The sequence below is a fragment of the Gopherus flavomarginatus genome, chromosome 3 (assembly GCF_025201925.1).
Source record: "Gopherus flavomarginatus isolate rGopFla2 chromosome 3, rGopFla2.mat.asm, whole genome shotgun sequence".
Taxonomy (NCBI): domain Eukaryota; kingdom Metazoa; phylum Chordata; order Testudines; family Testudinidae; genus Gopherus; species Gopherus flavomarginatus.
In genome coordinates this window covers 269528701-269541555 of record NC_066619.1, presented here as the reverse complement: position 1 = coordinate 269541555, position 12855 = coordinate 269528701, and the positions used below count along the sequence as shown (strand labels likewise).

At 48.4% G+C, this 12855-nt stretch overlaps 2 protein-coding genes across 3 annotated transcripts in view; both read right to left on the bottom strand.

The window, feature by feature from the left end:
* Positions 1-8398, bottom strand: part of FAM53A (family with sequence similarity 53 member A) — a 97563-nt gene extending 89165 nt beyond the window's left edge. For both annotated transcript variants that reach the window (XM_050947814.1, XM_050947815.1), the window contains exon 1: positions 8311-8398. The gene's annotated coding sequence lies outside the window, so the exon portion shown is untranslated. The remainder of the gene's footprint in view (positions 1-8310) is intronic.
* The window catches only part of TMEM129 (transmembrane protein 129, E3 ubiquitin ligase), a 415719-nt gene that overhangs the window by 290783 nt on the left and 112081 nt on the right, over positions 1-12855 (bottom strand). The gene's annotated exons all lie outside the window — the stretch shown is intronic.

Sequence of the window (12855 nt, the reverse complement as noted above, 5' to 3'; positions counted from 1 at the left end):
CTCCATGCTGTCTGAGATCATAGGAATCAATACATCTAAACATGGTGTTATGCAGGGAAAGTGTCTGGGAACTGCTGCATTAGGGCATAAGAACCATTTGGTAAAACTGATAAGCCTGTTTCACTGTTTGATGCAAGATATGAACAAAGTTCATATGGTGAAAAATAAATTAGGTAAAAATTTAGTTTTAGTCATCCAACAAAAAGGGTTTGTTTTTTAAAAAGGGAATTTTTAAGAGTATAATTTAATCTGATGATATCCTTTAACATCACATCTGAAAATGCTATTGATAAATTGACTGTCTTAATGTAAATAAATACATTTAGTAACAAGCCTGCCTGAGCCACATAACTCCCTCTTTAACAAATGAAAAAGTCAGAACCACCATGCTTTCATACTTCAGTCTTTCCCAATATAAAATAAACATATACACAGTTAAATTAAGAACTGAAGAATGACTAGAAGATCTTTTTAATGTATACATTAAAATCTAGCTTTTCCACTATTTGTGCTGTTTTAGTACTTCATGCAACTTGTTTTCATTGTCCAGAATAGTCCATTTCACTTGATTCATAGTTGTTTTCCATCTTTTGGATTTTCTTGCATTAGCGTAAGGCCACAATATTTGATTTGAATACTGTAGATCTTCTTTAAAAAAATTAGGCTATCCACTGAAAAGTAGACACACACACTTCTTATTTGGGTTTATGCTTGATAAATTTGCCTTTAATTTAAACTCACCCCCAAAACTTATTTTTTCTGATAAATTTGACTTTCAGGCTCCCTCTAACAAAGTTTTAGAATTAATAAAAACTCACTGGCTTTAAGTTTAATAGAATTTTATATATTTAAAAAAATATGGACTGCATCAATGATCTGGGGAAAGGAGTAAACAGTGAGGTGGCAAAATTTGCACATGATACAAAATTACTCAAGATAATGAAGTCCAAAGCAGACTGAGGACATACAAAGGAATCACACAAAACTGGGTGACTGGGCAACAAAATGGCAGATGATAAATGTTGATAAATGCAAAGTAATGCACACTGGAAATCTTAATTCCAACTATACCTACAAAATGATAACTAAATGTAGAGCCGCATGAGGAAAGATTAAAAACACTGGGACTGTTCATCTTTGAAAAGAGAGGACTAATGGGAGATCTGATACAGTTCTATAGAATTATGAATGATGTGGAGAGTGAATAAGAAAGTGTTATTTAACCCTTCACATAACACAAGAACTAGGGGTCACATGATGAAATTAATAGGCAGTAGGTTAAAAAAACCACAACAACAACTAACGGAAGTACTTCTTCACACAATGCACAGTCAACCTGTGGAATGCCTTGTGAAGGCCTAACGTATAACTGGGTTCAAGGAAGAACTAGATAAGTTCACGTAGGCTATAACGTACGATGGTCAGCGATACAACCCCACGCTCTGGCTGTCCCTAATGTCTGACTGCCGGAAGCAGGGAGTGGATGACAGGGAATGGATCGCTTGAAATTGCCCTGTTCTGTTCATTCCCTCTCAAGTGCTTGGTATTGACTGCTGTCACAAGACAGGACACTGAGCTAGATCAATCATTTGTCTGACCCAGTGTGGCCACTCTTCTAGTCTTATGCAATATTTTGTTTCTTTTATAATATAAATGTATGAAAGAATACTGAATAAACACTGACACCTAAGATGTTAACCACATAAGCCTCAAGACATGTCCAAAAAGAAGCTGTCAGCACAAATCACTGCTTCTCAGGTATGTATCCACTTTACTAATACTGTCCACTTATCCACTAATATCAACCGCTACAGATATGCAGTATCAGAAACTACATAATCAGCTAGCATAACATTATTTTTGCGGTGTCCTTATATAAATAACTTTTTTTTTCTCCCCATAGCTAGCACAGACTATCTTGTATCAAATGACTCCTAACAACAACATATGCACCCCTGTTTTACAATACTATATATATACATACACACACACACACACACACACACACAGAGTCATTTACTGCCTCTTTAGGTGCTCTGATGTTAAACTGTTTCCTTCAGCTGGATAAACAGAAATGTTCTTGGCCACACTGTAAAGATGCTACAAGTGTGCCTGTGAACATGTAGAAGCTAGATATTAAATAGGAGGGAGGCAGTGTGAAAATATTTACATCAAAGTATCAAAAATATCTTACAGCAAACACTGGATAAAATCTATTGCCATAAAAAGAAAAGAGCATGATAAAGAATTCTAAAAAGATAATGTTTTAGATACTAAACAAGTTTTTTTCCATAGAAACATAAGAAAATTCAAGTTAAACATTTAAAAACTATAATTCAGATTCCTTAACAGAGAAAATTTGAACTTATTATAAACTCATGCCCAAACAGAAGAATTCTTCTATGTTTTAAGTGTTCTCATCACTTCCCTCAAACATGCAAAGAACAACTGTGTGTGTCAGTCTTAAAAAAAAAAAAATGAAAATATAAACCCACGATCACCTACCTCTAACATGGTCTGACAAGAGATTTATCTTACTATTAAAAAAAAAAAACTCAAAGCAAAAACAAAAAACAGATTCCTAAAATACAACTCTAAGTGGCATCATAGAATTTATTGCAGGAATAAAAAATCAAGGTTGGAAAGTTTTAAATACATGTTTCTAAAGGGAATAATCTATCAAACCACAGGAGGTGACCAGAACTGCCATCATCATTGCTGTTAACACAAAGGAATGTGTTTTGGGGGGTGGGAGGCAAAAACCCAACAATGGCTACCAGACTCCAGAGGAATTCTTGGGATGGAGGGGGGGAGAAGGAGGGAAATTATCCCACACAAAACACAATTTTGGTTTAAAAAATTAAGTAGTAATGTTACTATGACAACGACATTTAATTACTACATTAAGCTTTCCAATCACATCAACTAAATTTCCCACAAGTTCTGACATACAAACTGGATTTCTAAAACCTAATGTAGAAAAAATGAAAGCACTATTCATAATACAGTACTTCTCCCTTCCGATCCAAATGATAATATTTTGCAAAAAAACTTGCATTCAAAGAGAAGAAAAGTAGAATATTGGAACTCAATATAGTTTTTGAAGCTTGTAGGAAGTGAGCTATATTATATTAAATATTTAAAATATGGGGTGTTACAGGTTGGGCTAGACAGACTGCTGGGTTTTCTGCAACTGAGGCCTATGGAGCAACCCGTCTGTATTCTAACAAAATTTTGTAAAAGTTTACCACCATATAGCTCATCTAGTCATCACTGAGCCAAGTATTAACAAAATAATTATAGCCAGATATTTTATGTTTATGTCTCATACACAGAATGCACTTATATAGTCTAGTGAAAACTGTAGTTGAGTAGAAGTTTGTATTTCACAACACAGAGAACAGAAAAAAACAATTTAGACAAAAAGTATGGATGAATGTTTCCTAGAGATCTGATATAAAGTAGCAGCAATTCTATTTTAAAAGTCATTAGAGCAACATAGTCATTTTAAAAAGACTATTTTGTATTTTAAAAAAAATCAGATTTAAGGTACTGTAAATTGCTGTTATCTGCCTACACTTTGCCCCATGCACATGTCCTCCTCATAAGCAAATCTTGAAGTTACATTCCAATTCAAAAATAGGATATACAAGGATAAACATTAAGAATCCAATTCACAGCGCATACACACAAAGTATAATTAAAACATCTTCAAAACATTTTACTTACCAAACACTCAAAGATTCTGGTCAAAGCTATTTTTATAAGATTAATCACATTTTAAAGTTGCAAAACACAAAAATTCAGGGCAATGTAACAGTGAAGCCTGCAACAGCAGCTCACACAAGCTAATTTTAATGTAAGCACAGTGGACCAGAAAATAGATTTGACCAGCTGGCTAAACTCATCCTGAGGCCTACAACTCAGCATGCACATTTAATAAATCAAACCAAAACAGTATCTATCTGTTCTGATTTCCCATGGACAGTTCAGACTCCTCTCCATCAGATGACCTAAAAGTACTGTTACTATTATAAAGCATTCTATTTTGCAAAGAGCTATTTATTGGAACAGTTAGGAAAGATATGATATGATGTACATAAAAAGAAGGGTTTATTTTTAGAACTCAGTCAAGGTTTAAAAAAAAAGATGTGATACTAAAATATAAGGCCACCTCCAGCAAAGCTCCTCCTAATCGTCAAGTTACCTTTTTAGAGTGTGCAAAGTTTCCAGTACAATTTTATTTGACCTTTAAAGATCTCCTCTCCCAGGCAACTGAGTTTTGCTGGTCACTTGGGTGATTGCAGAGAACGAATTTCACTGCACTTAAAAAAACCTCACAGTTTAGGAAAAAAAGGTACAGCCAATGTGAGTTTGTCATAATAACAATCTTACACTTACATCACATCTTCTATCCCAATGGATCTTGAAATGCTTTAAGCTATACATACATGAGAATTAGCTCACCAACCACAAAGGCACTTGTTATAAAAAACATTTTGGAATGAACAGCAAAAAGACTTATACTGACATTGTTGAAGATGTGTAGCTAAATTAACACAACTTGGTTCCTTCACATATGCCTGAACTGCTAAAGGAGTAATTATTTAGCTCTTAAAATATTTCAGGTTGTATATTTTATGACATAATACAAAATCATGTGTTAAGAGCTAGTGTTTACATGAACACTGAAGAAATTAATCCTTGCAAAATTCATATACAAACATATATACACATTTATATACGAGCCAGAGAATTTTTTGCCTAGAGGAGTAGCTTTATCTTATAACCTATAACAGTGGAATACATAAAACCTAATTTTAATCTAGGCAGCAATTATTGATGTTACTACATTTTTATTCTGCCAAAACCAAGTTTGTTTCCACTCCAACTATAAAACAAATATAAACAGCTGAAAGGGTGGCGGGGAACGAACATTTATTCTGAGCCTGCATTACCTGACACCAAATACAAATATTAAAAATTGTTAATAGAGACAAGAGGTTATCATGTTAAATACAACTCCATTACACATATTGTCGACAATTTACAGCCATGAGTGAGGAATCACACCTCCTCAGGCAAGTAGTGCTCAGTGGTTTTCTGTTACTGTATATACTAACACAGGTACTACATGATCTCCCCCACTTCCACACAAGCACTAAGCCATCCTTCAGTGTACATATATACACACACACACACACAATCCCACCCCCTATCCTATATATCAATACTGCACAAGTCCCTCCTTCCCCTCTCACACTTGAGACAGTATGGGTACTGAGCACCCCTCCCTCCATCAAGAGAATAGGGCCCTTCTGATCAGCCCTTTCGGCCAGCACTTGTATGCTCTACCTAAGGAAGCTCCACTAAGGCAGAGGGACTAAGAAAGTGTCTTGCTACCCTGACCTTGCTGCCCATCAGCCAATCCCCAAGCCCTTGTGCCCACAAAACCATCTGAGTGGCCACTCCCGCAGCTGATCCCCCAAATCCCACAGCCAGTACCTGTGCCCAGACCCACTGCCTGTCTGCTCCCCCTATCCCACCCACAGCTGGTAGCTGTGCTGACCCCTCTGCCCCCACACACAGCTGGTACCTATGCCTAGCCCCTTTGCCTGTGCCCACATCAGTATCACACACACAAACACGGCCAGCTGGTACCTGTGCAGCCCTGGCTAACTGCACCCAGCTCCCCGCAGTACCTGTGCCCAGCGCAGCAAGTTACTCCATACATGGCCAGTATCTGTGCCCTGCCCCTTCCCCCCCAACCCTGACTTGTGCCTGTCCCTGCAGCCCATGCCCCCAACCCCACAGCTTACTCGCTCTCCTGCCCACCTAAGGACCTGTACCAGCACTTCACACACACACACCCCTCCCCCCAGACCTGTGCCCAGCACCAGCACTTCCCCCCCACACAGACCCGTGCCCAGCCCTGCAGCTCGCCCCCCCACCCCCACGGGACCTGTGTCCAGCCCCGCAGCTCGTCCCCCCACCCCCACGGGACCTGTGCCCAGCCCCGCAGCTCGTCCCCCCACCCCCACGGGACCTGTGCCCAGCCCCGCAGCTCAACCCCCACATACTGTCATCACTTAGGAACCTGTGCCCAGCCCCGAAGCTCGCTCACCCCCACCCCCACCGTCGCCACCCAGGAACCTGTGCCCGGCCCCACAGCTCACCCCCACCCCCGCCACCCAGGAACCTGTGCCCAGCTCCACAGCTCACCCCCACCCCCGCCACCCAGGAACCTGTGCCCGGCCCCACAGCTCACCCCCACCCCCACCGTCGCCACCCAGGAACCTGTGCCCGGCCCCACAGCTCACCCCCCCCACCGTCGCCACCCAGGAACCTGTGCCCGGCCCCACAGCTCACCCCTCCAACCGTCGCCATCCAGGAACCTGTGCCCGGCTCCACAGCTCATCCCCCCCCATACCCAGGAACCTGTGCCCGGCTCCACAGCTCGCCCCCTCCCACATCCAGGAACCTGTGCCCGGCCCCACAGCTCCCCCCCCCCACACCCAGGAACCTGTGCCCGGCCCCACAGCTTGCTCCCCCCCCCACACCCAGGAACCTGTGCCCGGCCCCACAGCTTGCTCCCCCCCCCACACCCAGGAACCTGTGCCCGGCCCCACAGCTTCCCCCCCCCCCACACACACCCAGGAACCTGTGCCCGGCCCCACAGCTTCCCCCCCCCCACACCCAGGAACCTGTGCCCGGCTCCACAGCTCCCCCCCCACACACCCAGGAACCTGTGCCCGGCCCCACAGCTTCCCCCCCCCCACACACACCCAGGAACCTGTGCCCGGCTCCACAGCTCCCCCCCACACACCCGCCACTTAGGGACCCGTGCCCGGCCCCACAGCTCACCCCCCGACACCGTCGCCACCCAGGAACCTGTGCCCGGCCCCACAGCTCACCCCTCCAACCGTCGCCATCCAGGAACCTGTGCCCGGCTCCACAGCTCATCCCCCCCCATACCCAGGAACCTGTGCCCGGCTCCACAGCTCGCCCCCTCCCACATCCAGGAACCTGTGCCCGGCCCCACAGCTCCCCCCCCCCCCACACCCAGGAACCTGTGCCCGGCCCCACAGCTTCCCCCCCCCACACACACCCAGGAACCTGTGCCCGGCCCCACAGCTTCCCCCCCCCCACACCCAGGAACCTGTGCCCGGCTCCACAGCTCCCCCCCCCCCCACACCCAGGAACCTGTGCCCGGCTCCACAGCTCCCCCCCCCCCACACCCAGGAACCTGTGCCCGGCTCCACAGCTCCCCCCCCACACACCCAGGAACCTGTGCCCGGCTCCACAGCTTCCCCCCCCCCACACACCCGCCACTTAGGGACCCGTGCCCGGCCCCACAGCTCACCCCCCGACACCGTCGCCACCCAGGAACCTGTGCCCAGTCCCGCAGCTCGCTCACCGCCACCCCCGCCACCCAGGAACCTGTGCCCGGCCCCACAGCTCACCCCCCCACACCGTCGCCACCCAGGAACCTGTGCCCGGCCCCACAGCTCGCTCGCCCCCCCCCCAAGGGACCTGTGCCCGGCCCCGCAGCTCGCCCCCCCCGCACCCCCAAGGGACCTGTGCCCGGCCCCGCAGCTCGCCCCCCCGCACCCGCAAGGGACCTGTGCCCGGCCCCGCAGCTCGCCCCCCCCCGACCCCCAAGGGACCCGTGCCCGGCCCCGCAGCTCGCCCCCCCCCCGACCCCCAAGGGACCCGTGCCCAGCCCCGCAGCTCGCCCCCCCCCGACCCCCAAGGGACCCGTGCCCGGCCCCGCAGCTCGCCCCCCCCGACCCCCAAGGGACCCGTGCCCGGCCCCGCAGCTCGCCCCCCCCGACCCCCAAGGGACCCGTGCCCGGCCCCGCAGCTCGCCCCCCCCGACCCCCAAGGGACCCGTGCCCGGCCCCGCAGCTCGCCCTCCCCCACCCCGCCGGGACCTGTGCCCGGCCCCGCAGCTCGCCCCCCCTCCAAGGGACCCGTGCCCGGCCCCGCAGCTCGCCCCCCCCCGACCCCCAAGGGACCCGTGCCCGGCCCCGCAGCTCGCCCCCCCCGACCCCCAAGGGACCCGTGCCCGGCCCCGCAGCTCGCCCTCCCCCACCCCGCCGGGACCTGTGCCCGGCCCCGCAGCTGCCCCTCACGGAAGTTACCTGCGCCCGGCACCTCTTCCCACCACAGCTGTGACCCCCCCAACCCGCCGCATCTGTACCGGGCCTCCGCTGTCCTTGGCTCCGCTGCCTCCCCGGCTGATACCGACCCTCATCCCGCCGCTCTCCCTCCCTCCCCGTGCTCGGCCCCGCTGCTCCCACCAGGTACCTGCCCTCCAAGGCCAGCCCGGGCCGCCTCCCTCAGCATATGTGAACAACGCTCCTCAATGGCAATTGAACAAAACACAGCGAGCTCCGCCCCCTCCAGCCACGAGCCTCCCATTGGCCGGGTCTGCAAGCCGCTGACCTCTCACCCCCGCCGCCATAGGGCCGCACTACACACTCACCCCGCCCACAGGGGACGGACTAGCCACAGGAGCGCTTCTACAGCAGCGATGCCCCATTCAATGGCCCCTTCCGGACTACAACTCCCAGAAGGCATAGCGGCCTCACGGCGCCATATACAGTACGCACGCGCTTATGCAAGGTGCGTGGAGGGGTCTGTTAAGGAAGTATTGCTCTGTTAAGGATCGCGTGCCCTGGCTGAATACGCAAAAGAACAGCCTCTCCCGAGCCTTTGCTCCTCTCGCGTGTATTGATTCATAAGCCTGAGAATAGCTGTGGACGCGTTACATCGGTGAACGCATGCGCAGGGGTTACAATGGGGGTAGTGATGTGATCCTTGCTGGGAAATGGGCATGCGCGCTTCGGGGGTGGGGGGAGGTGAGGCGCGATGCCCCTCCTACCGCCGCCTCAGTACTTCGAGGGGTTGCGGCGGCCACGGCCGTGCTTGCGCCTCAGAGATGGGGAGGGGTTGAGAGACCCCACCACAGAGCCTGTGGGCACAGACAGCCTGGGGAAGGGCACCTGAGAGACACGCACCCAGTGCCAGGCCTCAGAGGGGCTGGCGATGCTGGGAGAGGGGGGTTGAGACAGGTGCACACCCAGTGCCAATGGCCTCAGAGGGGCTGGCGATGCTGGGAGAGGGGGGATGAGACAGGTGCACACCCAGTGCCAGGCCTCAGAGGGGCTGGCGATGCTGGGAGAGGGGGGATGAGACAGGCGCACACCCAGTGCCAATGGCATCAGAGGGGCTGGCGATGCTGGGAGAGGGGGGTTGAGACAGGTGCACACCCAGTGCCGATGGCCTCGGGGGCTGGCGATGCCAGGTGAGGGGGGTAGAGACAGGCGCACACCCAGTGCCAATGGCATCAGAGGGGCTGGCGCTGCTGGGAGAGGGGGGTTGAGACAGGTGCACACCCAGTGCCAGGCCTCAGAGGGGCTGGCGATGCTGGGAGAGGGGGGGTTGAGACAGGTGCACACCCAGTGCCGATGGCCTCGGGGGCTGGCGATGCCAGGTGAGGGGGTTGAGACAGGCGCACACCCAGTGCCGATGGCCTCGGGGGCTGGCAGTGCCAGGTGAGGGGGTTGAGACAGGCGCACACTCAGTGCCAGTAGCCTCAGAGGGGCTGGCGATGCTGGATGAGGTGGGCTGGGAAACGCGCACAGCCAGAGCGTTAGCAAGGCTTGTAATGCTGGGGAGAAGTATTGAGGGGTTCTCTTCATCCTTCCCTGCTACTCTAAGAGCCTGAGATGCAGATCCAGGCCCATTATAGATGATGAAAGGTACCTTGCTGGCAGCAAGGTCCAATGCCATCTTCATAGAGAGCAGCCTTCTGTCCCTTCTAAAGTACAGTAAAGGCCCAGCCAATCCTCAGGAAACATTTCCAGCTCCTCCGGTGTCAGAGCTCCCATTTTTGAGTGTTTAGCCAAGAACTGCTTCCACTACAGCTGGACTTCACCCACATGCACTTCAGGCAAGGTCACACGCTTGAGACAGTCCTGGTATTGTGGGTAGAAGATCTATCTGTGGCTAGCGGGAGGATTTCATCCTCCAGGGTCCATCTGTAGCAATTGATATTGACCGTGGTCTGTGACTTGACATCTCACCTCAGAAATGTAGCAGAGGTTGACAGGAAAGACTGAAAGTCTCCATTCTTTTCTTTAAGGAAGCCCACACAGATAGATGAAAAACACTAGTCTCCATGGGAACCATTGGGGGAAATTGTAAGTCACTGACCTCAAATGACAGCAATATGCAGACTGGATGACATTGAGATTCTCCCCTCATTACAAGATTTTTTTTTTAAACTTTTAACATTCTTGATATAGTCTCCATAACTGTAAGTTAACTTGACTTCCTGAATAGATGTGCACACTTACTCTGTGCTGTACTGCACTGTTACAGTTGCACTGTTCTCTGGTTGTTGTATCCCACAGTTCCCAACCCTCTGGCTTCCAGGAAAACCTTAGGGGAGCCCAGGTGAATTGTGGGAGAAGGCATCAAATGCTTCTGGAAAACTCCCATTGTTCCACACGCCCATTTTCTAGTCTCTCTCAAAATGGAGGCCAGGATTGACTGGTTTTGTTTCTTACTATAGAAGAAAGGCTTCTGTTGGAGTGTTTGAAAAGCAGTTCTGAGACAGCTACAATAGGAAGAGGAGGATGTTTGTTTGGACAGCACTAAGACTGAGAGCCCAACAGGGCTATTTCTACCTTCCAATGCTTGTAGATATTATAATATAATGTTACAACACTACCTTCCTCCCAATCTTTTCTATGTATTGATTGTATCTAACTACATTGTAAATTTGTGATGCATCATGAGACTGCAGTGACCCACGGCCAAATCTAACAGATTCTGATGCAGAATCAGGGCCCAAAATCATCACTGTATTTGTCCATAGGAAATCCCTGTTTCATAGTGTTTGTTTTTCATGCTTTTAATTCTAGCACTAGCATATGCCCAAATCTGAATTCATTTACCTCCCAGTGCTATTTCAGTATTTCCTTTGTCAGGTTTTGCTTTTCTTCTTTGCAAGCCCTATGACACCCATTTGTTTAATTTATCCCCTGTATTTTTAATGTCCATGTTGGCATTAAAGCCTTCCCAAACAATTCTGTCAGGACACCCTCCCCATACCATCACAATGTAATAAGTTATCTTTGAAAGAAATGACCTCTTTGTACTATCTCTTCAGGCACTAGTTTACTTCCAAAGTTTTCTGAAAAGATTACCTACAGTACACAGGTCTCTCCTTCAGCTCCTAATGCTGGTCCTTGAAATAGTTTTTGGTTGTATTCATCTTGCTTCTGGCCTTATCCATTCTAAACACATGAGAAATTGTATTCCATCTGTTTTCATGATCCTGTCCGTGACCTTGTTTGGCAGTGATAGAGCCATATCCTGCAATCACTTTTGTACACAGAACTCCCATTGAAGACAACTGATCCCTGAGGCACTTCACTACTAACCCTTTTCCACACTCCGAATTGGCCATTTAGTTATACATGTAATCAGTTTTTAACAATTTATAATTTTACCTTTTGTGCCATAGTTACCACTTTTCCATAGTAGATTCTTCTTGTGAGGGACTTTACCAAAAGGCTTTTGACAAAGTCTCTAATCAAATTATATCCTAGGGTTCTCTTTTACCTATTAGTTTAACTTTTTCAAAGCATCCTAACAATCTTGAGGGACATTATGTATCCTTAGTGCTGCCACGCTGCTTCGTTCCTATCATGTTATAGCGAACAAAAGTCTTTGCAGTAATGATTTTTTCAACTTTTTTTTCCAGGTACTGTAGTAAGGTTCATCATCTGTACCTCTTAGAGCTTCTGTCTCCTTCCCTCCTTTAACTCTCACAAGTCCTTACCTTCATTTGCTCCCGCTCTCTCTGCTGACATCTTTCTGCCGCTCTCCCTGTCTCTTTCCCCTGTCACAGGTAGGAAAGGCTTCCAGTCAATTTTTTGTTACCTCTGATGGGCTCATTCTTCTCTGTCTAGCACATGAGCAAGTGGAGATCTGAGCTATGAGCAAGTAATTGTACCAGGTGGCACACTCCTCCAATCTCCTAATGGCTTCCTATTCTATTTGATGTGAGGCACCAACACGTGACAAGCAGTGTGGAAGCTGCCTAAGTAGCATAGGCACTGACTTTTACTTTTCCTCAGGGGTGCACCACCCCTGCTTCGCCCTTGCTCTACCTCTTCCTGCCCCCACTCTGCCCGTCCCACACCTGTGCAAACAAGAGAGAAGCAGTAAAGTGAATGAAATGCCATATTTATCCACAGTGAAGAATTATGTTAAATTTCAGGTGTGCATTTTGCATTAACTAAAACATATTTTGCACCATATAATCATGCAGTAATCACATTTTAAAGAGTTTAGTCATTAACTTTACTAATCCAAAAGCAGTTGGGTATATGCATAACTGCTCCACACTGTTTCTTCTGTATCTTAAGATCTGAGAGAGTAATACAGGTAAGCAGTCTAGAATTTTGCTAGCAAATTTCAGTTAAGTTACATGAAATCATAATATTCCTCTTCCTGCCGGAATTATTAGTCATTCGTCTGTCCCTCTGTAAAATACTTATGATACAAGTGGAGCCTCTGTTTTCAGAGACCAATGAAATTTATGAAGCCGTCAGAAAGATTCCAGATGCAATAAAACCCTAGCTGATCCTCTTTGTATCAGGGACAGTTTGAAACCCGACTTAGCCGGCAAGCAATCATCCTGGATGCCATCTCCTAGCCCACGAAGCCCAGGGCTAGATTTAGGGGCAGGTGACCCAGGCAATCACTTGGCGTGCCGGGTTTGGGGGGCACCAAGCTCAGGGTGCTCTTTTTGCTGTTAGCGACAAAAGGGAAAAA